Consider the following 24,774-nt stretch of genomic DNA (forward strand, 5'->3'; position numbering starts at 1 on the left):
TCTTTTCCAAATGCTGTAACTTTTTATTCCTTTGTCCAAAAATTATTATTTTTTTATCCAGATGCAGCTAACATGTAGGGGGACTTCACTAAAAAAAGAATTTTCCTCCTACCTTATTTCCTTCCTGAGTTATTCCATGACAAATAAGAAAGATATGCAAAATCATAATAAAAATTATATATATATATATTGTCTTTTATCTGCTGTTTCTTGGCAGGACAATGTCCAAATGTAATGTAATTTATATTTTCAAAAAATTTAAAAAGAGTTCTTTCAAACGATACCTACCTTTTGACTCTCCTTGCTATAGTTTTGGAGTTATTATGATTATATCATTTTTATATAGTTTGGGGCAAAATTTGCTGTTTCAGTCTTACCAGTTCTTTTCTCTCTCTCTGTGTGTGTGTTTGTGTGTGTAGGTGTGTGTGTGGGGGGGGGAGGGTGTCTTATTTGCACTCTTGATGTTCAAGAGTGTCACCCCTTCATTGCTGTACACTTTTTCAGCACAGTGGCTGATCTGTAGCTTGTACCACCAAAAGTTTCTCTGAGTTTTCCTATTTTTTCGTATTTCCCATTCATTTCCTATGTCGCCCGTTTTCGGGCGGGAGGAAGCTAAGTGTGACTTTTTTTTTTACGACCCTTTAACATATCAGAATCATCTCCTTGATTTTTTTGTGTGTTCATATAGGTAATAAAACAAAAGTCACCAAGTTTCACCCCCATCCGATGAAGCAAAAAAATTAAACAATTCGAAACGTTCAAGTTTTCGTCCGTTTTCGGGCAAAGAAGCCCAGAGGGTTAAATTGTTTTATTCTGTGGCGGAAACAAGCAAAATTTTGTTAGTATCCAGTGATAAAAATTGCTGAGTGTTTTTTTTTTATACAAGTATTTATTTTATTGGTTGTATAAAGCAAAAAAAAAAAAAGTATTTTGCAGCTCGCGCACAACACTGCCAGAATGATGCTCAAAAGGACATTTATAAACACAATTTACAATCCTCTTGAGCCACAATAAGATATAATGTGTTGTCTGCGATTATAATGCACAAATTACTTCTCAAATCCAATATAATTCCAAGTGTATGTTAAAGGTTTCAACCACAAGCAATCTCAAGCGTTAAACATCTTGTAGTGCAACAATATTCGATACCCCATTTTTATGACTTGCACCATTAGCAAATAGCTTTGAGCATTCTTAAGAGCTCATGATTTCCATAATTAAAACCCTGAGCAATCAGCAATCATGCTTCTGCTCGCCTGGCTGATCAACACACTCGCTTCAGCAGCGCATCTATGGCAAGACAGTCGAGCCTGTTTAAAATGGAGCAAATCAGAGGCAATCAAGAGGGAGGGAATGAATTAAACACCACAGCCATGTGGCTTTCTGCATCTGTGGCCAGAAAATATTGGATAAAACAAAAAGAATTCAAAGCACAATGAAAATAAAAAATGCAGAGAACAATAATTACCAGGCACAAACGCTGCAAAATATACATCTGTTTTAGAGGAATTAAATACGCCACATATGCAGTTCTTCTCTCTTTTTCTGTCAGGCGGTTTCATAAAGGTCCTTCTCAAAGCCTTTATGACAAAGATGATGATGATGATTCATAACCATTTGGCAAGAAGCACATCAGGAGTGTCATAAAATCATGTGCCACGCATGAACACATGTGCTGCCTTCCACGAGAAGAAAACCTGGCATAAACGGCGCAGACAAACGACTCTCGTATCATCTCGACCGACGCTCGGGACACCGCGATTAGGGTTGGCTATCGAGAACCGGTTCCGAAATCCCCAAAACAGGAGGTTTGATAACACACACACTTCGATTACTCTTACCGATTCCTTTGTGTGCATTTTAATGTGACTTTAAACCATTCAAGCGCGAGACGCACAGTTTTCTGTGCTGCACACATACGCGCGAAACTGAACTGAGATCTGCTGTACAGCCGAAAGAAACTTTGTTGCATTATTTTCCTCTTATCACTGTAAAGCTGCTTTGAAACAATCTGTATTGTAAAAAGCGCTGTATAAATAAAGGTGACTTGACTTGCGCGTCTTTTTGCACTTGAATGGACAAATACACACAAACACATCCTCGTAAACACAAAGAAACAAAGAAAACGCGTCTGTAACAGTGTATTGGATCCGTGCAGCTCTTAAAGTGACAGCAGCCTAATATTCCTGCTGCCGTCTCTATAATAACACTAATATTCCTATAATAACACTAATATTCCTGCTGCCGTCTCTATAATAACACTAATATTCCTATAATAACACTAATATTCCTATAATAACACTAATATTCCTGCTGCCGTCTCTATAATAACACTAATATTCCTATAATAACACTAATATTCCTATAATAACACTAATATTCCTGCTGCCGTCTCTATAATAACACTAATAGTCCTATAATAACACTAATATTCCTGCTGCCGTCTCTATAATAACACTAATATTCCTATAATAACACTAATATTCCTGCTGCCGTCTCTATAATAACACTAATAGTCCTATAATAACACTAATATTCCTGCTGCCGTCTCTATAATAACACTAATATTCCTATAATAACACTAATATTCCTGCTGCCGTCTCTATAATAACACTAATATTCCTATAATAACACTAATATTCCTATAATAACACTAATATTCCTGCTGCCGTCTCTATAATAACACTAATATTCCTATAATAACACTAATATTCCTGCTGCCGTCTCTATAATAACACTAATATTCCTATAATAACACTAATATTCCTGCTGCCGTCTCTATAATAACACTAATATTCCTATAATAACACTAATATTCCTATAATAACACTAATATTCCTGCTGCCGTCTCTATAATAACACTAATATTCCTATAATAACACTAATATTCCTGCTGCCGTCTCTATAATAACACTAATATTCCTATAATAACACTAATATTCCTGCTGCCGTCTCTATAATATAAATAATAATAAAAATAATAATAATAATAATAGAGGACAAAGAGAAAATTAACTCGTTCTTGACTGAATAACTTTTGCAACTATATTTGTAATGTATATTTTATTCATAGAGTGCAGTGTTATTTTACATATGATTAGTTTCTGAACCAGAATACCAATCGTATCTTTGTTCAGTTTTATTTATTTGTGTAATTACTTATTTGTTTATTTGTTCTTTTTTTTTTATTACTGAGTGCTTCTGATTTAATAATGCTTGAAATGTATATTATTTAGCTGTTTTTGCTATGGTTAAATCCATAGACAAACGTTCCTTGAGTAAGGGTTCTTTAGCATGTTGATTTTTGTTCATGGTAATAAGACTTAATAAATGTGAATGATATCTGATGGGTTTTTTATTTATTTTATTGGACTTGAAATTAGGAATCGATAAGCTGAATTGGAATAATTAAAATTAAAACAATCCCTAACCCTAATAAAGATCTCAATTTAACAAACAAAAAAAGAATCATACAGCTCTAGTTCAGTATTTCTCTGTCATGTAGAACAATGTTAGAAATATATTCTTTCTCAGGCTTGAAACTTAAACTTGAAATTTGAAAATGTCCCGATGCAATTAAGATCATAAACGTGCATCAGTCGACTGATGGCTTGAATGAACAGTTACTAGTCACGATCAGCCCTAACTGAAACACACTCAACAGATGTAGCATTACCAGCTGCTGTGTGCATCCTCACAGCTAAAATAAATCAATTAATTCAATAAATAAATAAATAAATAATTAGACATTCCCACAGAGGTATATGACGAGCCTGTGGTCTTTATCTATGCTAATGTAGGCGTTTGTTGGGGCCGGTGGAGAGGTCTCACCGGTCAATGCTAATCCCCTGATGGATGCGGATACGGGACCTTTAACCATTCATCAACCTCCAACTGGATGAGCCTCACCAACACACACTGCATAACGCAACCGCCCATCCGTCACTCTCGGCAGCTCAACGGGGTGCGATTAAAACACTGCACGAGGACTCATGTGTGAGAGCTCATGCTAGGTGTGCAACACAGGTCCTGACACACAATGCCTTAGTGCATGCCTTAAAATGTCAAGACTACAGAAGAGAACAAAGGTGAGGCTACAATTCATTACCCAACAAACTGGAAGCTTGGTTTTACACTTAAGTTTCTCTGTAATTCCCCAAACTCTTTTCACCAACAAGATTTATTAGTCTTCATACGTTTGTATAAAGAGTTGTTTTAGCACAAGAGAAGCGAACAATGTTAACATATACTGACAGTACGTAAAGCGTTTTAAGCACAACTTATACTATATTCACATAAAACAGTATTATATAGCAAATCTCAGCTGTGTAATTTTGTTTATATCATCGCAAAATGTAACTTTATTAATGCCCAGCTCTTTATATAAAGCTGGACATACAAGTATGCCCAATTTTATATAGATAAACACATACAAATCATAAATACCTACTCGTGTCGGGTGATTTATATATAGCAAATCTCAAGTGCATTATTGTATCGCCAACAAAAATGTAAACTATCTCATATCGGCCAGCTCTAATCTGCGAAACGTGACTATAAAGCATGAACAGATTAAGATATTATAAACATCAGCATCATGATTTTCTGTAAAGCTGCTTTGAAAATATGTGTTTTGCAAAAAGCGCTATAATAAATAAAACTGACTTGACTGACACCTTCACAGACACAGAAATGTGACAAAATCCATTTCAGTGTATTCATAATAAATGAGATTAAAGATGATTATCGAGAGATTATCGCAGTTTCATTCTGTTCTGAGGTTTCTAATGACTGCTCGCAACTGATTGCAAACACACACACACACACACACACACACACACACACACACATCTCTAATGCTGTGGGTACTAAAACATCCGCACACAACCGTAACATGTTTTCTGACAGCCTGTAGGTTGTGTAGTGCTACTTTCAAGCAGCATTTTCTTTCCCTACGTTTCTCCCGTCTTTCTTCACGGAGGAGAACTGCTTCTTCAGGGTCACGTCTCCTTCATTAGAGAAATAACGAGTGACAATGGCCATGTGAACAGTTTGTGTTTCCCTGCAGGAATCAGTGGCGTTCAGCGCCGTGATCCACCAGTTGAGCTACAGCTAAATATAGAATATAATGGCCTTTGTTGTTTGTACAAAAAACAAAATGGGGAAAAAAATATATGATTATCAATAGCTTTTATTGTTGCTCAAAGAGCACCATGTGTACCTCTTCAGATACTTGAGCTTTCTGGCATATGCGAAAATAAAATAATTGGCTAAAAACTATTTGCATGAGCATAATAAGATTTGTGAAAGCATGGAAAATATTTCCCCCACATTCACAACATTCACACATTTGTTTAAAAATAAATCAACAACAAAAAAAAACATTGTCTAAATAATAATTTAAGGGTATAAAATGACATACAGCAAAAGCTACTGTACTGGTAACTTTCCATGCTGTCTTTGGTTATTTAGCAATATTAATATGAGATGTATGATATGAATGTAATTTTTTGGCTACTGTTATTCTCTATAATGTGTGCAATGTCCTAAAATAGAGTTGATTTGAAAATATGAAATTTTAATTTCTGTACCTGAAAAAAGTACAATATCCAGATTATAGATTAAAACTGCTTAAACATGATGGTTAAGTATGGTTATATTTCTGTACATTTAGAAAAGAGCATTAAATTGCAATATAAATTTGACAAACTTGTAAGCTGTCTTTAGGTTATGTCCACATTTCTGTTTGCTTTGTCATTTACATAATATAGCCTACATCTGCAAGACGAATGCACAACGGTCAGGATTTCTTCCTATTATGTTACTGAATTTGTCACATGATTTATCTTCATTTTAGTTCCGATAATTTTTTTAGATAATGTGTTACTAATGTAGTAACTGCGTTCAGTGCAACTGGTTGTGTGTGTGTGTGTGTGTGTGTGTGTGTGTGTGTGTGTGTGTGTGTGTGTGTGTGTGTGTGTGTGTGTGTGTGTGTGTGTGTGTGTGTAGTGTTATACAGAAACTAACCATAAAAACACATTTTAAAATGATTTCTGTGTAACAACACATGATAGCATCAGCTTGCTTACATGCATCATGAAGTCTAAAGTAACACAAGAAAGACACAAGACTTTCTAGGACAGCAGGAATAAGATACGCCAAGAACTTGAGCAATCCAGATCATTTCTGTGGGAACATGAGCAAACTACAGAGATCGATCTCCATTCATCCGCTTTATGGACTGAAACAGATTCAAAGACGAATTCCGGGAAACCGTTCATTTAGACGTCAAAAGTTGTCGAAACCTATGCAAGTGGCAGGTGAGGAAGTCACACATTTGTCTATTCATAATACTAAAGATAAAACCCATATATGACATCCATTCATTGTGCGGTTTAATATGAGAAACGTTAAATAATAATCAACATTCCTTACGCATGAAGTAGTCAGAGCAACAACTGAATTCTCCCACTGTACAAAACATTATTGAACTTTTCCAGATGCTTCGCTCCTCATTGCGCACACACACGCGCACACACGCACACACACACACAGATCCATACCATTTTCTCCACAGACTGCGAGCACTAACCTCCTTCTGCCTTTCACCCCGAATTCTTCAGCCATTATTGCTTTCGACAGACAAAGTCTTTTGGTGGATGGAGTCAGTAAATACTAGTAAAAGAAACCAGTGGTGTAATATGATACATCTGAATGCTGTCTTCATGTTCACATGCATGCATGCTTTCTTCAGCTTTAATTCGACAGGGCAGAGCGGAGAACTTGGCAAGAGGCGAGTAAGGGGACGGGATCAGGAGAAGGACCACAAGCTCGTGGGATGTGTTGAAGACTACAGACTTAAGACTGACTACAGTACTGTTTCAGCAAGCCCGACATCAGATCACCGTTACATCAGATCACTATATCAGATCACTATATAAATCAGATCACTATATCACTATATACATCAGATCACCGTTACATCAGATCACTATATCAGATCACTATATAAATCAGATCACTATATCACTATATACATCAGATCACCGTTACATCAGATCACTATATCAGATCACTATATACATCAGATCACTATATCACTATATACATCAGATCACCGTTATCTCTGTAGAATCACACTTAGAATAGTTTAACCAAAGCTTGCACCAACTTTTGTAAGTAGAATCTAGACAAATAACAAAGAATTTATTTTAAAGTCCCCCTGTGGTGTAAATCCAGCTTTTAATGTAGTTTATGTGTCTATGTGGTGTTTTTAATATGCTTTAAGACAAACCATGTGTAAATTCATAAGTATTTCCTCCTTAAAACTGCAGTGAACCAAAGACAGTCTCAAAAACACGCTTTGAAATCGCTGGTGTTTCTGACGTCACAACTACCTTGTAACCAATCAGATCAACGTGTGATCGTCAACCAGTGGATCTCTGAGCTGAGTGAGTGAGTGGAGGCGGGGCTCATTTGCATATTCATAGAACCGCACATACTAAATGAGGCAAGGATTTAGAGTTACATTCAAGATATTTAAAGACATGAAGTTTTAAATATGTCATTTTGGTGATCAAAGATGAGTTTTAAGGGGTAAAATGATTGACTACTATAACTTACTATATAGAAGTTTAGCCGTCTTCAACACTTTGGTGTTTCTTTTTGGACGCCAGTAATGGATGGTAGAAAGTTACCACTGTTTTACTGTAAAACTAGAGTTTACAGCTTGATTGCTTGTATCGTCGCCCAGCTCTAAGGCATGAAGATATTAACATCATCATTTTTGGTGAAGCTGCTTTGAAACAATGTATTGGGAAAAGCGTTATATAATACTAATAAGTAAATTTGACTTGACAATACTGGTGAAAACTATGGTACAATCAGCCATGGGAATAAAGTAGGGATGCACCGATACCGATAACACTTTATATTTGAAAGCCGATAACCGATATATTGGCCGATAAATTTCTATATAATTTTTGAGAGCCTGATTACAAAAACAAAAGTCTCAGCATTAAAAGCCACGTTCCAAACACGCAATTATAATGTTCTCATTATAATTTTAATAATATATATATAATTTTATGTAGCCTATATAACAGACTTGCACTGAACTGTATTTTCCTTATTGACAGTGATACCAATCATATTTCAAGCAATTTAAACCCATCATGTTGAACGGCGCATCTGAAGTGTCTCGGCTAAAGGAAATAATACATTATTTATCGGCTTTAATATATCGGCCAAATATTCTTATCGGTCCGATAACGATTACACTAAAATTGATCATATATCAGCCGATACCGATATGGTGGCCAATATATTGTGCATCCCTGGAATAAAGCAAACCATCAGATTTAATATGCACAGAAGAGCAAAGCACAAACGCTGCAAAACTGAGAGGCCAGAGTTCATTGGTGCATCTTTTATGAATACACAATAAAATGACATTTCTTAAAAAATTACTTAACTTGAAAAAATTCAAACCATTCTAAGATAATCCAAAATATTCTGACAATCAAGATCTGGATCCTCTACACAGTCTTCTTAAGCCTTTCTGACAAGGGATTTATTTATTTTTGGTTAATTGGAAAATATCTAATTTAATTGAATCTTACAATCTGAAAACAAAAGGCTGGATGAAAAAGAGAGCCAGAGTGAATGTCCTCGGGTGTAAACGGCCGCTCTCTGAGCACAACCCCGAGCCTCAGTCGGGCCGGACTTTCGGGAGGGGGATGGCGGAGAGACTCAAGTTTTTCACAGTTGAAACTCAAACACTTTGTTATGTAAATGCAGGCTTGGAAATGAAGCGGCAGGAATCACAGGCGGTTGATGTGAGCAGAGACGCCACTTCCTTCAACTGCGCATTTGTCCATGTGAGTTCACTCTCTGAATTCAAATGAACCAGCGCTAAGCAATGACTCAATAATACAATAACACATCTAATATCTAAACTATGGGGTTTTCACATGGATGAGGCCTTCGTTTGTCCTTTTTCTATACCCTTAGGTTTTATCTTGTGCACATACTAAATTATTGGTAACACTTTACAATAAGGTTCATTAGTTAACATGAACTAAGAATGAACAATACTTCTACAGCATTTATTCATCTTAGTTAATATTAATTTCAACATTTACTAATACGTTATTAAAATCAAAGGTTGTATTTGTTAACATTAGTTAATGCACTGTGAACTAACATGAACAAACAATGAACAGCTGGATTTTTATTAACTAACATTAACAAAGATTCATAAATACTGTAACAAATGTATTGCTCATTGTTAGTACATGTTCGTCACTACATTGATGTTAACTAATGAACGTTATTGTAAAGTGTTACGCGCTCATTTAGAGGACAAGCTTCATTCAAACAGCATGAGTTGTTGTTTAATTGTTTGTGCTCGTGTGTCCCGTTCAGACCTTTATTTCGCTGTGCTCAGTGAAACCAATGCAGTGTGAACGGATTCTAATCCGAATTCAGATCTGACAACCATTTTGCTGTTTATCTGAATGGCACTTCTTCTTCAAATGACAAACTACAGGCTCATGAGCTATTGTGACGTGTGCCGCTCGTATCATGGTGAATAATGCATGTGCAGTGAAATGATCTAAATGTAGCGCCGCACACAGACCTTCAGAAATCAACTCAAGTAAACCCATTCCCATTTTATGAAGAATGGGATATTTTGGGAAGAGCCCTGTCTAACCAGTAACACTTTACAATAAGATTCATTAGTTAACATTAATTAGTTAACATGAACTAAGATGAATAATACTTCTTCAACATATATAAATCTTAGTTAATATTGATTTCACCATTTAGTAATACATTTTTAAAATCAAAGGTTGTATTTGTTAACATAAGGCTAGTTAATGCACTGTGAACTAACATGAACAAACAATGAACGACTAACATTAAATTCTGTTTTTATTAAATCCTAGTTTTTATTGACTAACATTAAATCCTGTAACAAATGAATTGCTCATTAGTTAATTACATTAACTCATGTTAACTAATGGACCATTATAAGCCAGTCCATTAAATAAAAAGTTACTACAGTATTCCTTTTATTTTACTAAAGCTTCAAAATTCTACGCAAGTTGCTTTGGTTATATATAGATAGATAACATCTGTAGCTTGAGAAATAACTATACTGTCTCTCATGTTTTGTTTTATTGCACAGGTCTCTATATTTCTCCAATAGAGATAATTCTAGGACAGATAAGCATGATGTATAGCCTCACATCTGGCCCCAATCCTGTTCTTTCCAAAGAAAAAAAAAAAACCCTTTCTTTCCAAGATGAACAGCTGTGTTATCAACACTACTGAAACAATGCGCGCATCATTATGCTTGATTCAATCTTTAAAAAGTCTTCAGCCAGATCTTCATTCTGCTGATGGTTTGTTTTAAACACACTCACACACACACACTGCAGTTTAGATGCTCGCTGTCCCAGAAGACCCGATGGAGTCGCTGGGAATGATCAAAGCCACGCCATTCAGTCACACAATGGAAATATGCGAGATGAATAATACTCACAGATTGATTGATTGGTTGATTGATTGAGGAACAGTCCTTGTCGGCCGATAAAGCGAGGGTTTATAAGTCACCTCTACACCCGCGCACAAACACTCTCCTCGCGCAGGTAGAGCTCGGGTCCGCGCGCTCCACATAAACCCATTAGGCCTCTACGAACACGGACTGGTGAGGAACACGAACCCCGAGTTCTCGTTTAAAAGGCGCATTTCGTCGCTCTCGGCAGCCGGTAGTTGTCCTGCTCCATGCAACACTCGGTTTAGGGGAGAGCGAGATGAATCCCCCTTTAAATCAAAGCCATGCGCCTGTGCGTCGTCGAGGTGGCCCGATAGGTTTACCTCTAACCCCCCGTTTGCAAACCGGGACGGGACCTGCCGCACACTCAGTCGCGAGAGCGTGTTTTTTCTAAACTTGAGGAGATTCCACTGGTTTCGGACTGCGTAAAGTGAGTCTCGGTCCGGGAGCACAGAGACGCGAGCGCGCGGTTGCGTGTCTCACTGCAGAGGCGCGCCGGAAAACACGCGCTGGAACGCGTTCCCGTTCACACGGAGCGGAGCCATAAACCTCACGGAAGTCTGTGTCCTCAACAACTGTTCAAACACTGCCAACACACTGCTCTAGTGGTATAAACCCTGACTTCCTCTCACACACACAATGCACACATATTATTCTCAATTCTGTGTGAGCACTATAGGCTACAACTACACTATTACATCATCTGACTGTGATTACAAACCACTATTAAGCATAATACAATTGTGTAATTGCTTCACAATTATTTTAGTAACTGCAGTAACTACACTAATTTTTGATTTGTACTGAATCATCAATCATGAGAATGATAACTTTTTATTTTCATGTATTTTCACTACAACTATTACAGTCGGTTACAGTTTTGTGGGCTGTTTTTTTTTTTTCATAAGAGATGCCATACATGCCAACATGGTTTATCTCAAAGTTATGAACAAACGTTCTTCCATTAACATAGAATGTTACAATAATATTAATAATAGTATAATAATAACGTAATAATATTATATAATACTTCTATCAAAACGTTAGCACAAAAACGTTATGTATAAATTGTTAATTAAAATTGTACATTTTTCTGAAATGTTTTGATTTGTAACATTTTTTAAATGTTACTTGTTTCAGATTGTTCAGAGAAAATTCAAAAGTAACATTCCAATAATGATTGAAGAATAATAAAATGTAATGTTTCCTTAACGTTTTATTACCAAGAAGAAAAAAGTTTTAATTAAAAAAAATGTTAATAACTTAATGGGAACGTTAGCATATATTCTTAGAATATATTTTTGTCTGCTAGGTTGTCACCTAAACGCTCAGGTATTAACATCTAAATTTACTTGTTTTTAATTGAGTCAAAGTATTTAGTTTTTTAATATGACTAAATCATTTTAAGGGTTAGACTATTTTAGGATTAGTTTAAGGGTTATATTATATACAAAAGCTCTTTAAAAATAATTGCATATTTTTACATTTTACAGTGTGCATCCATGGTTTTACCTGTGGCTTTTATAGCATTTTTAAAAAGACTTTCTGATTTTATCAGGCTTTCTGTGTTTGATTGGGTCTGATAATTGTGAGTTAGTTGTATGATTTTCCTGGTGTTATGATTCTGTTGTTATTTTGTGTTTGTATGATTGTTAGATATGCTTTTTCTGGACAGCACTTTTGTCCACTCTAATGGTTTTGAAAGCGCTTTATAAATAAAGCTGAGTTGAGGACAGCAGTTGTATATGCACACAACATTTGGCCATTCCAGTTATTGCACATCACGTTGATCCCACAGTGCTTTGGATTGAAGCATGAAAACGAGCTGCATCATTTCTCTTAGATAAAGGAGGACATTCAGGGAAAATGAAGGAGGTTTAGAGAAGAGTCAGATCAGCAGGAAGTGGAGAGTGAGGGAATTAGGCAGACATTACTCCGTGGTAACTTGAGCCCCATGCAGTCATCTCAACACTTCAGCCAACAAAAAATGTTTGTCCAGCCATTTGTTCCCAGTGGTGTCAGTAGTGTCTCCCCCAGTAATACCTCTGGGGCCCCGGCCCGCTTCAGCAGGAACCAACACGATCTGTGCTGCAACAATAGACCCTTCTTTCACACATATCAGACCGAGTTTGGTCAAAGTGATTCTGCTCAGACAACGTTTTCAGTTTGAGTTCAGCAGAAGTCCTAGCTTGTGAAGAGCCTCACACCACTATGCTTCGTGACTGGTTTCAAACACACTAGATTTCTCATTTGAACCAAAAAAAAAAGTTTCAGAAAAAAGATTAATTTCCATCTCTTTCTTATTCATCCCCAGAACAAGAACGTGGGTCAAAGGATCTCTTAGATGTGTCGTCAATATTAATAATATTTTAAAAAAGGAAAGGAAGCACACAAGGGAAAGCTATGAATTTGGGTCAGACTCACAAGGTGGATTAGTGGTGTACTCTCATATATTAATTGGAATAATTTTACATAATAAGGAATAGCAGAAGAAAAATGAAAACAGGTGTGCACATTTGAGCAAAACAATGTAGAAGCAAGAGCTCAAACAAACAAGAGTGTTTTTATAGTTTTCTTGTGTAATGTGTGTAATGCAAACTCTTATTTTATTTGCAAGAAATATGAATCTATTTATTTATTATAAACTATTTATTATAAAACTATTTCTTTTATTATTTTGAAAAAAAAACATTGGTAACACTTTACAGTAAGTTCATATTAGTTGATTTTATTGACTTTATTTTATTCATTAACTAACAATGAGCAATGCTTTTTATATTACATGTATTCATATTTTTAAACATTAGGCTAGTTGATAAAAATACAACAGTTCACTATTAAGTTCATGTTTGCTCAGATCCATTAAATAATATGAACAGATACAACTTTAAAATATAATTATAATTTTTATTATAAATAATTTAAAATGTTGTATCTATAAGTAAATTTTATTTGTCTACAAGTAAATCAGATTTGTACATGCTTTAGAAGTATTTTTCATTGTTAGTTCATGTTAAATAATGTGTTAACAAATGTCTGTTGTTGGTTTTGTTCATGGTTTCCCTAGTGAAAAAAGTATACTTTATTGTATTTGAGATACATTGAGATTTGTATTTTGTTCCCTTTTTCAATAGTACATTGCAAATATACTGGCTAAAAAGGTGTACTATCTTTAAATATATTAAAAGTATATTAGCATCAATGCTGTGACCTATTTTCACAATACAACTCTTAACACACTTTAAAGTAATTGTACTTTAGTATAATTTCTAAAAAAATAAATGAAAAAAAATATATACTTGAAGTGAAAAATCTGTTTATTTTTTAAAAGTGTATTTATTTGCACTTTACTTAAAAATATATTTGAGGTATATATTTATAACTGTGTGCTAAAAATGATCAACAATGCATTGAATGTATACTTTCACAATAGTATATTGTACAAAGTATAGCTAAGTAATATTTGTTTATTAATGTGCATTTGTTATTGAAAACAAAGTGTGCAATTTGTAGTATTTGGAATAAGCCAAAGGTGTTACTGAGAATATACTTTTTACTCAAATATAAAACAATGGCATATTGTTTGTATGTTTCGTAGACACTCGTAATTAATTTGTAATGTACTTGTAACACAAATAAAGTACACTTTAATATCACTAATCAAGCATGTAGTTAGTCCCTACACAGGCATATACTTAAAGTATACTAAGTACTTGAAGGTGTTCTAATTTAGCACACAAAAGTATACTAAATACACTTAAAGTTATGCTTTACTACAATTTTATTAGAACTAAAACACACTTTGTACAAAATTGGTTGTTCCGAAATTGCACACTTCAAGTTAACTAATCATGTGCTTCCCAAGTCTCAGGTGTTATGTTGTCATTGGTTCATTCATTAGGCTTGTTCGACTTTATGCAGCGCTGCGCAGACCGATCGGCGGCTGACTTGAAGCAGTGCATGCCGGTTAGAAATTGTGTCCAACTTGATACAGCGCCGACGCCACGTGACTGACGTTTGCCATCAAAGTACGCGAGAGTTGCATGAAAGTGCACAAACTCTGATGACACAACTGTTTCAGGATTGGCCAAATCCACCATGACATGACGTGCATGACAACGATCACGTGTGTTTCGTGATTATTCTCACACCTTTAGTTCCTCTAAAGCTCACAAATCAGTTTTTTATAACAGTGAACACTCTTTTCATGTAGTCGCGATGTTACATTGTGTAATGTTTATCAAATTAAACTGATTAAAAAACATAGACTCCACTTCATTTATAGTTATAGGCTTATGTTGAACTTTATTATTGTTCAAACAGACGCTGTATGAAGCAGTACATAATGTGTTGAATTAAAATGTCTCTGAAACATCTGTGTTTTTGGCAAATATTGCATTTATTTAACTTCAGCTGTGGTAAAGTATGCAAACACAGCGCGAGCGAAACAGAAAGTGTCCGACTTCACGTCTCCGTTTGCAGCTCCTCCCGCCTGCACTCGGCAACTCTCGCCGATCGGTTATATCCAGCCGCAGCCGGTGTCCAACACACCTACTGTCTCTTGTCTAGCTTTGTTCGTGTAACCACTGTTCGGTGAGTTTTATTTTGTCATATCTTTGTTTATTTTGTAAACCGCAGTTAAATAAATACTGCACTTGTGTTCGTCAAGCTTGCCTCCAGTGGAATCATTACATTGTAATTGTACTGTAAAGTGTTACAAGTTTTTTTTCCTTTTCAATTTCGCTATATGCTCTGATAATATATACTGTAAGCATAAAATGATAAATACTCAATCATCGAAATGAATCATCAACGAAATGTGAAATGCATGTACTTTTTTTCTGCCAGCAAGGACTGAGAACAGGAAACCGAAGATGACGAATTAGATAAATGTGCTTTAATAAGCTTCAGAGATGCATCCAAATGCAGGGAACAGAAGAAACACAAGCTCTAACATAACATAGACCAGACAACTGAGAACTGAAACAGTGATATAAATACTGATGGAAATGGGGTGAACACAACTGAAACAAATGATAAATCATATTAGCAACCATGACGACAAACAATGAGCGGAAATCTGGAACAAGGGAACCAATGAATACAAACTATAAGTCCATGAAAGTGAAACTAAGGACAAACATGACCAAATATCCCTGACATTTTCAGAGATCAATTAAATGAAAGTACAATTAATGTATGAATGTGAACAAAAATGGGTAAATACTCATACCTTGTCAAGACAATTCAACCACAATGTATCTAAAGTGAGAATATCTTGACCCTTGATCTTGATCTGCTACAATGACAGAATGCTCTTCTTTGTGTTCAGATCTATTATTGCATTACAAATACAGCTTCTGCTGGGACAAGTTTACAGTACAGCTCGACTTTGTTGATATCTATAGCAGTTGAAAACTACAGACCAGCCTCTCTTCTTCCTTCTGTCAAAAACTCTTGAAAGAGTTGCGTTCAATCAACTCTTATGAGTTATATCTCAAAACGTATTTTCTTTGACAGAATGACCGCCCTGCTGTCTGTTGCTGAATCTCTTCGGCTGGCAAGATCAAAGTCCAGATCATTTGTTCTCATTCTCCTGGACCTGCCTGCTGCCTTTGACACTGTAACCCAGCAGATCCTCCTGTCCAAGCTTCATGACTAAGTCATCACAGGTGCGGTGCTTTAGTCCGACCTCACAGGCAGATCTTTCAAGGTTTCTGGGAGACGAGGGGTGACCGAGTCACGTCAGCTAATCACTGGGGTGCCTCGGGGTTCAGTGCTCGGATCTCTTTATTTCTCAATCTACACTGGGAACGATAATAAAGGCACATGGCTTTTCCTAACACTGGGGCTTGAGGAGTGGTCATGAACAGTGGACGAGTTTACCTGAGTCGGGAGAAGGCAGCGCTGGATGATTCAATATACCAGCTAACATCATAGACTTAAAATCATTTTAGCTCAAAAATCACTTTCAGACAGCAGTGAGTGTTTGATATAACTTCTGTTTGTGATCTGATGTGGATTCTGATCACCTTATAAGCGAGAAACATTTAAAAGCGATGCTAAAGACTATGCACGCTAATCATCACCATAGTAAACATGGTAAATATGACCGCTTAAAGAAATCAAGACAAATCGGTAACACTTTGAGTGTCCTTGTTACGTGTTACATGTACTTACCATAGTAACAACAGTAACTTATGCATAATTATATGCAACTAATCCTAAACCAAATCCTAATCCTACCCTAACCCTATAGTAAGTACATGCAGTTAATTATTATTACTCAGTCCTTAAATGTATAATTACATTGTAACAATGACACCTTGAAATAAAGTGTAACCGACAAATCATATTGTCCATCACGATCATGTTTTTATTTTTTCTGTCAGTACGTCTCGTCTCGTCTCGTCTCTTTATATCGGACTGTCTGTTATCCAGATTTAGCTCCATATATGTCATAAATTTTGAAAGCTTCCTCTGTTTCTCTGACTGAAAATATACTGTATTGGGAGAGAGTGCTAAAGCTCCTCGGGTCGTTTTATTGGTGGACAATTTATAGAAATGATTGTTCTTTCTAAATGTGACATAAACATACTGTCCTCTGAGTACAAATAATAAGTACGTGTGTCCTCTGTCTCTTTAGGTAAACAAAAATGTCAATAAACTGCCGCTTTTATCATGTTTCCTGTGATTTCTTTTTTTTATTAGTTTTCTGATCAATCTTGCACTTGTTGGTGAAACGATGGGTTTGTGTGACGTTGTTCCAGAGAGGCGTGTTATGGGCGGAGTTTAGTGAATCGCTGCAGAGCTTCTGGCCCGACAGTGGAAATGCCTCAGCTTTTATCTCTGCTTGCTTTCCAGACATCACAGCTTGGATGAAGGAGCCTCATCTACAGCTCAGAAAAAAAAAAGACGGAGCACTTTTAATCCCTGCAAACCCATCAGTCAAACACAAACTCACTGTTCAGCTGGGATCTACAAACCAGGGATCTACAACAGGGACAGCAAGGAACCTTGAGGCAGTGTTTGGTGACTAAGCGCTTTTCCACCCACATTAGGTCAGATGTGCCCAATCTTGTTTCTGGAGATCTACCTTCCTGCAAAGTTCAGCTCCAACCTTGATCAAACCAGCTAATGAAGATCTTCAGGAGCACTTGATAATTACAGACAGGTGTGTTGGATCTGAACTCTACAGATAGATCTCCAGGAACAGGAATATAATACACCTCACAACTCTGTGTCCAAGCTCTTGTCATTTCAAGACTCGACTACTTCAATACTCTACTGGCAGGCCTTCCAGCCAGCACGACCAAGCCTCTGCAGAAGATCCACAATCCGGCAGCATTTCTGGTCCTCAATCCTGTCAGGGAATGAATGGAGGCAAGCACAAAGTTGCTCTAAAAACGTTCACCCTCTCTGCTCCTCTCTGATGGAATAAGTTGCCAACCTCCACCTGAACTGCTGACACCAACAAAACTTTCAAGAAGTAGCTGAAGACACGTTTTCTGCCAACACTAAATCACTCAGCTCTGGTAACCAATGCACTTTCACTTAAGAAAATCCTTTTCTTTCTCTTCTTTTAATTCTTCTCTGCTCTAGCTTGTTTCCTAATCTCGTCCTTAGGTGTGTTTGACTTCATGCAGCGCTGCACAGACCAGTCAGTGCTTAAAGCAGTGCATGCTGGTTAGAATTTCTGAGACGGCACTGATGCTATGCCACTGTGTTTCCATTACAGATTTGCGAAAGAGATTTCCTGGATATCTGCTTCAAGCTCTTGATAAATTGTGGCATTTCTTTGTTGTTTAGAATCCAGTATTCCCATAATTCTTGTCTTTTATGAGTTTAATAAAGAACTCTGTCTCGTCTTCTGTCTAAACACACCACGTCATAAAGAATGATCGACTTCAGCGTACGTCAGGTGACCTGTAAATGCGAAAAACTGTTTCCCATGCAGTTTTACAAAAAATTCCTTTTTCGAATTGCCTGAAAAAACACCTTATGCGAGCGTAAAAAATGTATGATATTTGCCAGTTTTTGTGAAATTGACGTGTTTCCATTGGGCGTATGTTCAATTCGCAATTTCAATTTGCCCAATTTGAAAGGTAATTGAAACGCGGCTTTAGTCACGTATGCCATCAAAGTACAGCTAGAGCGATTCGAGAGCAGTCGGCTGGCTCATTCTGCACCGATTCTCCAGAGCGGCTGTTCGAGCTCTGATGACAAGCTGTTTCACGATTGGCCGGATTCATGATGATGTATGTTTTGTGTTTATTCTGACTCTTTCAGGTTCAGCTAATGCTCACAAATCCTTAATAGCATTAAACACTCTTTTTATATATATATTGTGTCATGTTTATCAAAAAAAAAAAAAAACTGATAAAAATATAAACCCCATTTTTTTGGTATTTAAATAGTATAGTCTTATGCTGAATTTTATTCTTGTACTTACAAGTGTTAATAATGCTACATGAAAACCTCTGAAATGTCTGTGTATTTAGCAAATAGTGCATCTAATCCCCTTAATCTGTGATGGGCGTCACTGCTGGAAGCAGAAAGTGTCTGATTTGCCTCAGTTTTTCTCACTCCTCGACTGCAAGTGGCAAATTTTACCAAGTTCAACCGTCTAAAAGCCAAAGCTGGTGGGACATTGAAGAGTACAAGTTCATGTATGCAAGAATAATAATTCAAATTGTTTTGTTGTGATTTTATTGCTCACATTTTTGTCATGCACAAAATATATTTTAATATGTAGTTTGCACCTGCGGAGTCTAGTGAAGAGACAATTGAACATCAATTTAAAAAACAGCAATTAGATGGGATGGTCCCTTCTTTAATTGCCAGTGTTCTGTTTTTATGTCATATCCGTGAACATGAATTGCCCCTTACTACTGTAGTTAGTGGCAGTAGTGATGTTAGCAGGAGGGACGTTTTCATTCTAGATATAGCTTTCAATTGAACTAAATATGTGTTGTTCTTTATCAGTGTTCAATATGTTTTTTTTTTTGTTTTTTTTTTGCCCACTTCCCTAGAAAAGTGAAAATGTCAATTTTCAATTATAAAGGTTAGTTAGTTTGCTATTTTTGGACTACATATAACATATAGAAAGCCAATAGGTGTAGCCTAAAAATCACAAAAGTATTTTTTTTATTCTTATAGTTTGACACATCGAGTTTGATGACATCTAAAGAAGACTTTCAGCAGGAAAATATTAAACATTTTCCATTCACATGCACAGGGTTTCATTTTCTCACCAGCCTCTGCTTTGTACTCTCTCTAGACATATGTTTCCCTTTTAGACATTGTTCTCTATGTTGGGAAAACCTCATGAAGAACAGAGAACTTTTCAGAGAGCGTTTCGCCGCTAATAAGAGAGCACTGGAGAACTGTGGCAAAATATGTCGGTGGTAAATGAGTCAGTCACTGGTTAGTTGGGGTAAAATAAAACACATTCAATGTTGTGCAGATGACTCTCCATCAAAACTTTGCGATGAAACACATTTCTGTGCCTTTTAATGGGACACAAAGCACATGCCATGCACTCCACCCACAAACTGTCTTTCATGACCCACTTTAAATCGCATTCTTTGCTGCTGAAGTCGACTCTATCTTTCACCCGCCTGCTCGTACGTCTATGAGAGGCTGAAAAGTTATGCTGATTTCAACACTAATTAACCAAACTTTACTGAGCCAGATCTCTTCTGCAGTTCAGTGTAAAAGACTTTTGAGTCAGTGTCTGCTGGAACCTCTTCTGTATCTTTACTGATTTTATCTGGTTTTTAAAGTCAACATGAAATTAAAATCGACAATTCTTATTTGTTTATGGAATATTAGTTTATTAGAAATTATTCATAATCTTGAATCAGAATAACTTCCCCTCCCTCTTGCAGCGACATATCTTCTCTAATGACGAGGCAATCTGTCACTCACATGAGATCCACGAATAGCAAACCACAACCATCCAATCAATTCCCCACAGACAAAACCAAGCCCCGCCCCTCATTTGTTATTGTTCCAGAAGCAGCTTCACTCGGATATACCGCCCAATATGGAAGCAAAGACAATTGCAACTTCCGTTTCATGCCGATGCTAAGTCTGATGTCACAAACGGTGTTAGTGTACATTCGCGTGTGTTTTATTGCCACGGAAAAATCATGATCCTAAACCTTTATATCAAAATCTCAGTTAACCAGACAGTGATTAATCTTTTCTAAACCATTCAAATATTGGTGTCTAGGACACCATGCCAAGAGACTGTCGCGTCCACTGTGAGTTTTTAAAAGCTACGCTTAAAGGTGTGCTATAAATGAACTGTTCTCATAAAAGGCTGTTGAGATGGTATTCTCAAATGGAGAAGAGGCTTGAACTCGTAATCGATATGTCAAGACCTAAGAAGTGGATTAGGGCCCTGTGCACTGCAAGTTTTTGAAGAATATTTTTCCTAAGGATATTTTTTTATTAAGGCCTAAATATTAAATGTGATAAGTACTTTGTGCATATGAGTCCCTCTATAATTTGAGGTGTGTTTCATGTCCACTGTCCACAGAGTAAAAAAATTGACCGTTAACTACATTGGTGTCATGGACCCTCTCCCAACACACTCTGCTCACTCTCTCCTTTTTAATCACACACTTTTTGGAATCCATGTTCATAATTAATTCCCATCACCTGTTCTTTTCATCCTTGATTGTCAGCATTTTCTCTTGTATTCCTGTCAGCATTTCCAAAGAAAGATTGCCTTGGTATCTCATTCATCTGCTATTCATCTGTCTACTCACCTGCATTTCTGTTATTCACCATAAAGTTCAATAAACCTTGCAACCCTGAGTTCATCTTCTGTCTCTGTCTCTGAGTCCTGTGACGATTTGCAACATTGTAATGGTTTACAGTATGTTTATGATTTTGAAATCAAATATTTAATCAAATTTGAGGTTAACCTGATCAAGAAAATGAGATGCGGTTGACCAGACAAGGCATGCCATTATTATGAGTTAAAAAGGTGAAATCGGAAATCAGAATCAGAAAGATCCTTATTGCCAAGTACTGTATGTTTGCACACATAAGTACTTTGTTTTAGTGACAGAAGAAGCTTCCAATACACAGGGACAACATAAATACACAGATAGCAAAATAAAAAAATAAAGATATATAAATAAGAGACACATATGTATTTATAATATATAAATAAACAAAAATAGACAAATTTGTATGTACAGGTGTGCTAGTTTTGCACGTGCACACTATCTAGAGGATTTTGTTTTCAAGTGCTCAAGTCACTTGCACATGCGCTGTTGTACGTGCACCATCCTTTTAGTCTCAAATATTGGGCTGCACGCGGATGGGGTGAGTGGACGTCCTCAGACCCTTCTGATGAGGAAAATTACGGATGACCGAAGTAGACTTTGGGCTTAAGTTACCCATTAGGCAATTCTTGGTTTCTGGTTCTCTTTTGATTTCAGCTGAATTTCCGCCTTGGGCTTCTGAGCCCAATACTCCACCTCTGCCCGTCGACCTCTCCACTTCGGCTCCTCGTCCCTCAGCTCCACCTGGGACATCATCCCTCTGGCTCCACCTTGGTCAGTCGTTGCTCTACTTCTACAACAGACATCCGGGCATTCACCTGCGCCTCGTCCCTCCACCCCTTCAGCTCCTCCAAGGCTCCACCTTCCCTACGGCTCCTCCTCAGTCCTTACTCCCACTGGGTTCCACCTCAGTCCTCCGACACCCTGCCTCCATCTCGGCTGCTCATCACCACGGCTCCACCTTGGCCTCCTGGTCCTCCAATGTCGCCCGGTCTCTCCGCCTGGGTCTCCACCTCTCCTGAAGTTCAATCTCATGACTCCACTCTGGCTCCTCCCTGCATTGGTTCCTTCATGGGTCACCATCTTCTAGGTCGCTCTGGGCTCTCGTCCACTGCTGGCTCCTCTGTTGTCTATGCCACCATCTGCTCCCCCATGGTCTCTTCTTTCGCCGGTCTTGCCACTCCCTCCTCATTTGTGGTTCTGTTTAGGCATCAGGAGCTGCCTTCCAGAAGGAGGTGGGGTGGGGGGGGGTATTGTCACGTGAAGTTTTGGTTTTAGGATACGTTTATACGGCAACGATATGCTTAAAACTGAGAAGTTTTTCCTTTGAGTTTTCTGCATACAGACAACACCATTGTCAAAACAATCCCTATTCACTCAGATCCGTGAAAACGGCTAAAAACACTGTTTTCTGCTGTTAGGACAGTAGATGGCGATGAAACACTACAGACTGAACACATAATACACATGTGCATGACATCATCGTCTTCAGAGATTCACGTTTTTGTTGTTTACACAGAGATTGTTTTCAAAAACTTTTCAATTTTTTTTGTGTTTTCAGGCACCCAAAACGCTGTTGTGATGTAAACGAACGGCCAAAACGCATAAAAACTTTTACGTTTTTAGCTGAAAACGGTTTCGTGTAAATAGCCCCCTGGTTTTAGTTTTAATGGACTCATAATGTTTTCTGTGTTTCCTTTCAGTTGGTTTGGTTTCTATGTTCTAATTCGTTAAAGTCATAGTTACTCATTGTTTGATTGATTTGTCACCTGCTCCTTGTTTGGTTCATCAGTTTGCTGTGTAATTATTGCCCTCAGTTTGCTCTGTTCTATGTCTGGTGTTGTTTGTGTATAGAGCACACTGTTACATGCGTAATGTCTTCTTTGTCAGGCCATATGGTATCGCCAAGTAATCATAATTTCTATCTATTTATTTGTCTCTTATCAAATTTGAGTGCTCTGGTTAAGCACTGCGCAAGACATTTGGAAATGATGTGAAAGAGTGTTCCTGTCATTCCTTTCAGCTAATCACAGACCATCGTAATCTGGAATACTTACAAGAAGCCTTGAATCCTCGCCAGGCCTGGCAATTAGGTTCATTGTCATCCTGTCTCTTGTGTGGTTTGTGACAGGTGAAAATGTTCACTAGCTGTGATGTTAAAGTGTGTGTCTATAAAAAAAAAAAAAAAAAAAAAAATATATATATATATATATATATATATATATATATATATATATATATATATATATATATATATATATAACTGGCCTCAGTCTCCCTTTAATATTTAGTAAATATGATTTTTTTTGTTTTAGTGCTTTGATGCATTTGCTACATTCTCTCCTGATTTCCTCCACCTCCACACACTTCTCTTTGTTTGACAAGTTTGTGGGCTTATGCATACAAATAAAAGGGAAAGCCAGAGTGACTTTGTAAGACAGACTGTTGGGACTGGTGGCATATGGGGAAGCAGACTGGACACAATCCAGAGGGCTAGAAGCTATGCAGAGAAAAAGAGAGCAAAAGGGGAATGACTGGTGTGTGGAGTAAAAGAGAAAGACAGAAAAGAGAGAGATGGAGGCCCCAGGCAGCCTGCCCTGTCTTTGTTTACAACAAAAAGCCATTGTTTGATGTGGCCGCAGAGCCTCTGCTTCAAACCAGGCTTCTTCTCCCACAGGATGTGCTGAGGGTAAGATGCCAGACAGAGACTGAGGCCTGGAAAACCTGTACACCGAGGAAAATGCTCAGGACACTGGAATCTTTAAGCTCAGTATCTGTTCCTCGCGTCGTAGCTGCCACCCCGGGACTACTCCTCATCGCTGCGCACCCAACTGTTGGAACAAAAGCTTGATTGTTACCCAGCCAAACCTTACTTTAATGTTCTTTCTTTGTCCTGATTTAGAATGCAACCAACAGGATTAAGTATGATTTGCCAAATAGAATGTGTTTTGGTTTGAAGGGCAAAAAGGAAGTTGGGGGACTTGTCAAAGGAATAAATATATGGCTTAAAAAGACACTCTACAAGTATTCTGTGCTGCAAAGAATTTTTGAAAATGCTAATTCTTAGTTTCCTGAAAGTTTTAGTTTCCTTCGGGTGCCCCAGAGGTGTGTGTGTGTGTGTGTGTGTGTGTGTGTGTGTCTAGAAGTGATCTAGAAAATGGATGGATGCAGTGAGCGACTACACATGAGTCACATTTGTGCAATAGAATAAAAGTCTGTGGCTATACATTTTTTCTTTTTTTTCTTTTTCAGAGACTTTCTTTCTGTGTATTTACATTCCACTTTTATGTAGAGGTTTTTTTATTTTATTTTTTGCTTTACCCTTGTCCCAGACTTTCAATCTTAAAATATGAAAATCAAGATGATAGAATTATACAGTATGATAGAACTGTTGTATAGTTTCCCAGACTG

The 24,774-nt window shown here is 37.1% G+C and overlaps 1 protein-coding gene across 5 annotated transcripts in view; it reads right to left on the reverse strand.

Annotated features, from left to right (window-relative positions):
* The window catches only part of adgrl2b.1 (adhesion G protein-coupled receptor L2b, tandem duplicate 1), a 130,372-nt gene extending 119,317 nt beyond the window's left edge, over window positions 1-11,055 (reverse strand). For 4 of the 5 annotated variants that reach the window (XM_081374125.1, XM_081374126.1, XM_081374124.1 and 1 more), the window contains exon 1: window positions 10,550-11,053. The gene's annotated coding sequence lies outside the window, so the exon portion shown is untranslated. Of the gene's footprint in view, window positions 1-10,549 lie in introns of all 5 variants that reach the window. The other variant, XM_081374127.1, reaches the window with a different exon arrangement.
* Window positions 11,056-24,774: the final 13,719 nt, after the last annotated feature.

This window comes from Scardinius erythrophthalmus (assembly GCF_964197995.2).
Source record: "Scardinius erythrophthalmus genome assembly, chromosome: 9".
Lineage (NCBI taxonomy): Eukaryota > Metazoa > Chordata > Actinopteri > Cypriniformes > Leuciscidae > Scardinius > Scardinius erythrophthalmus.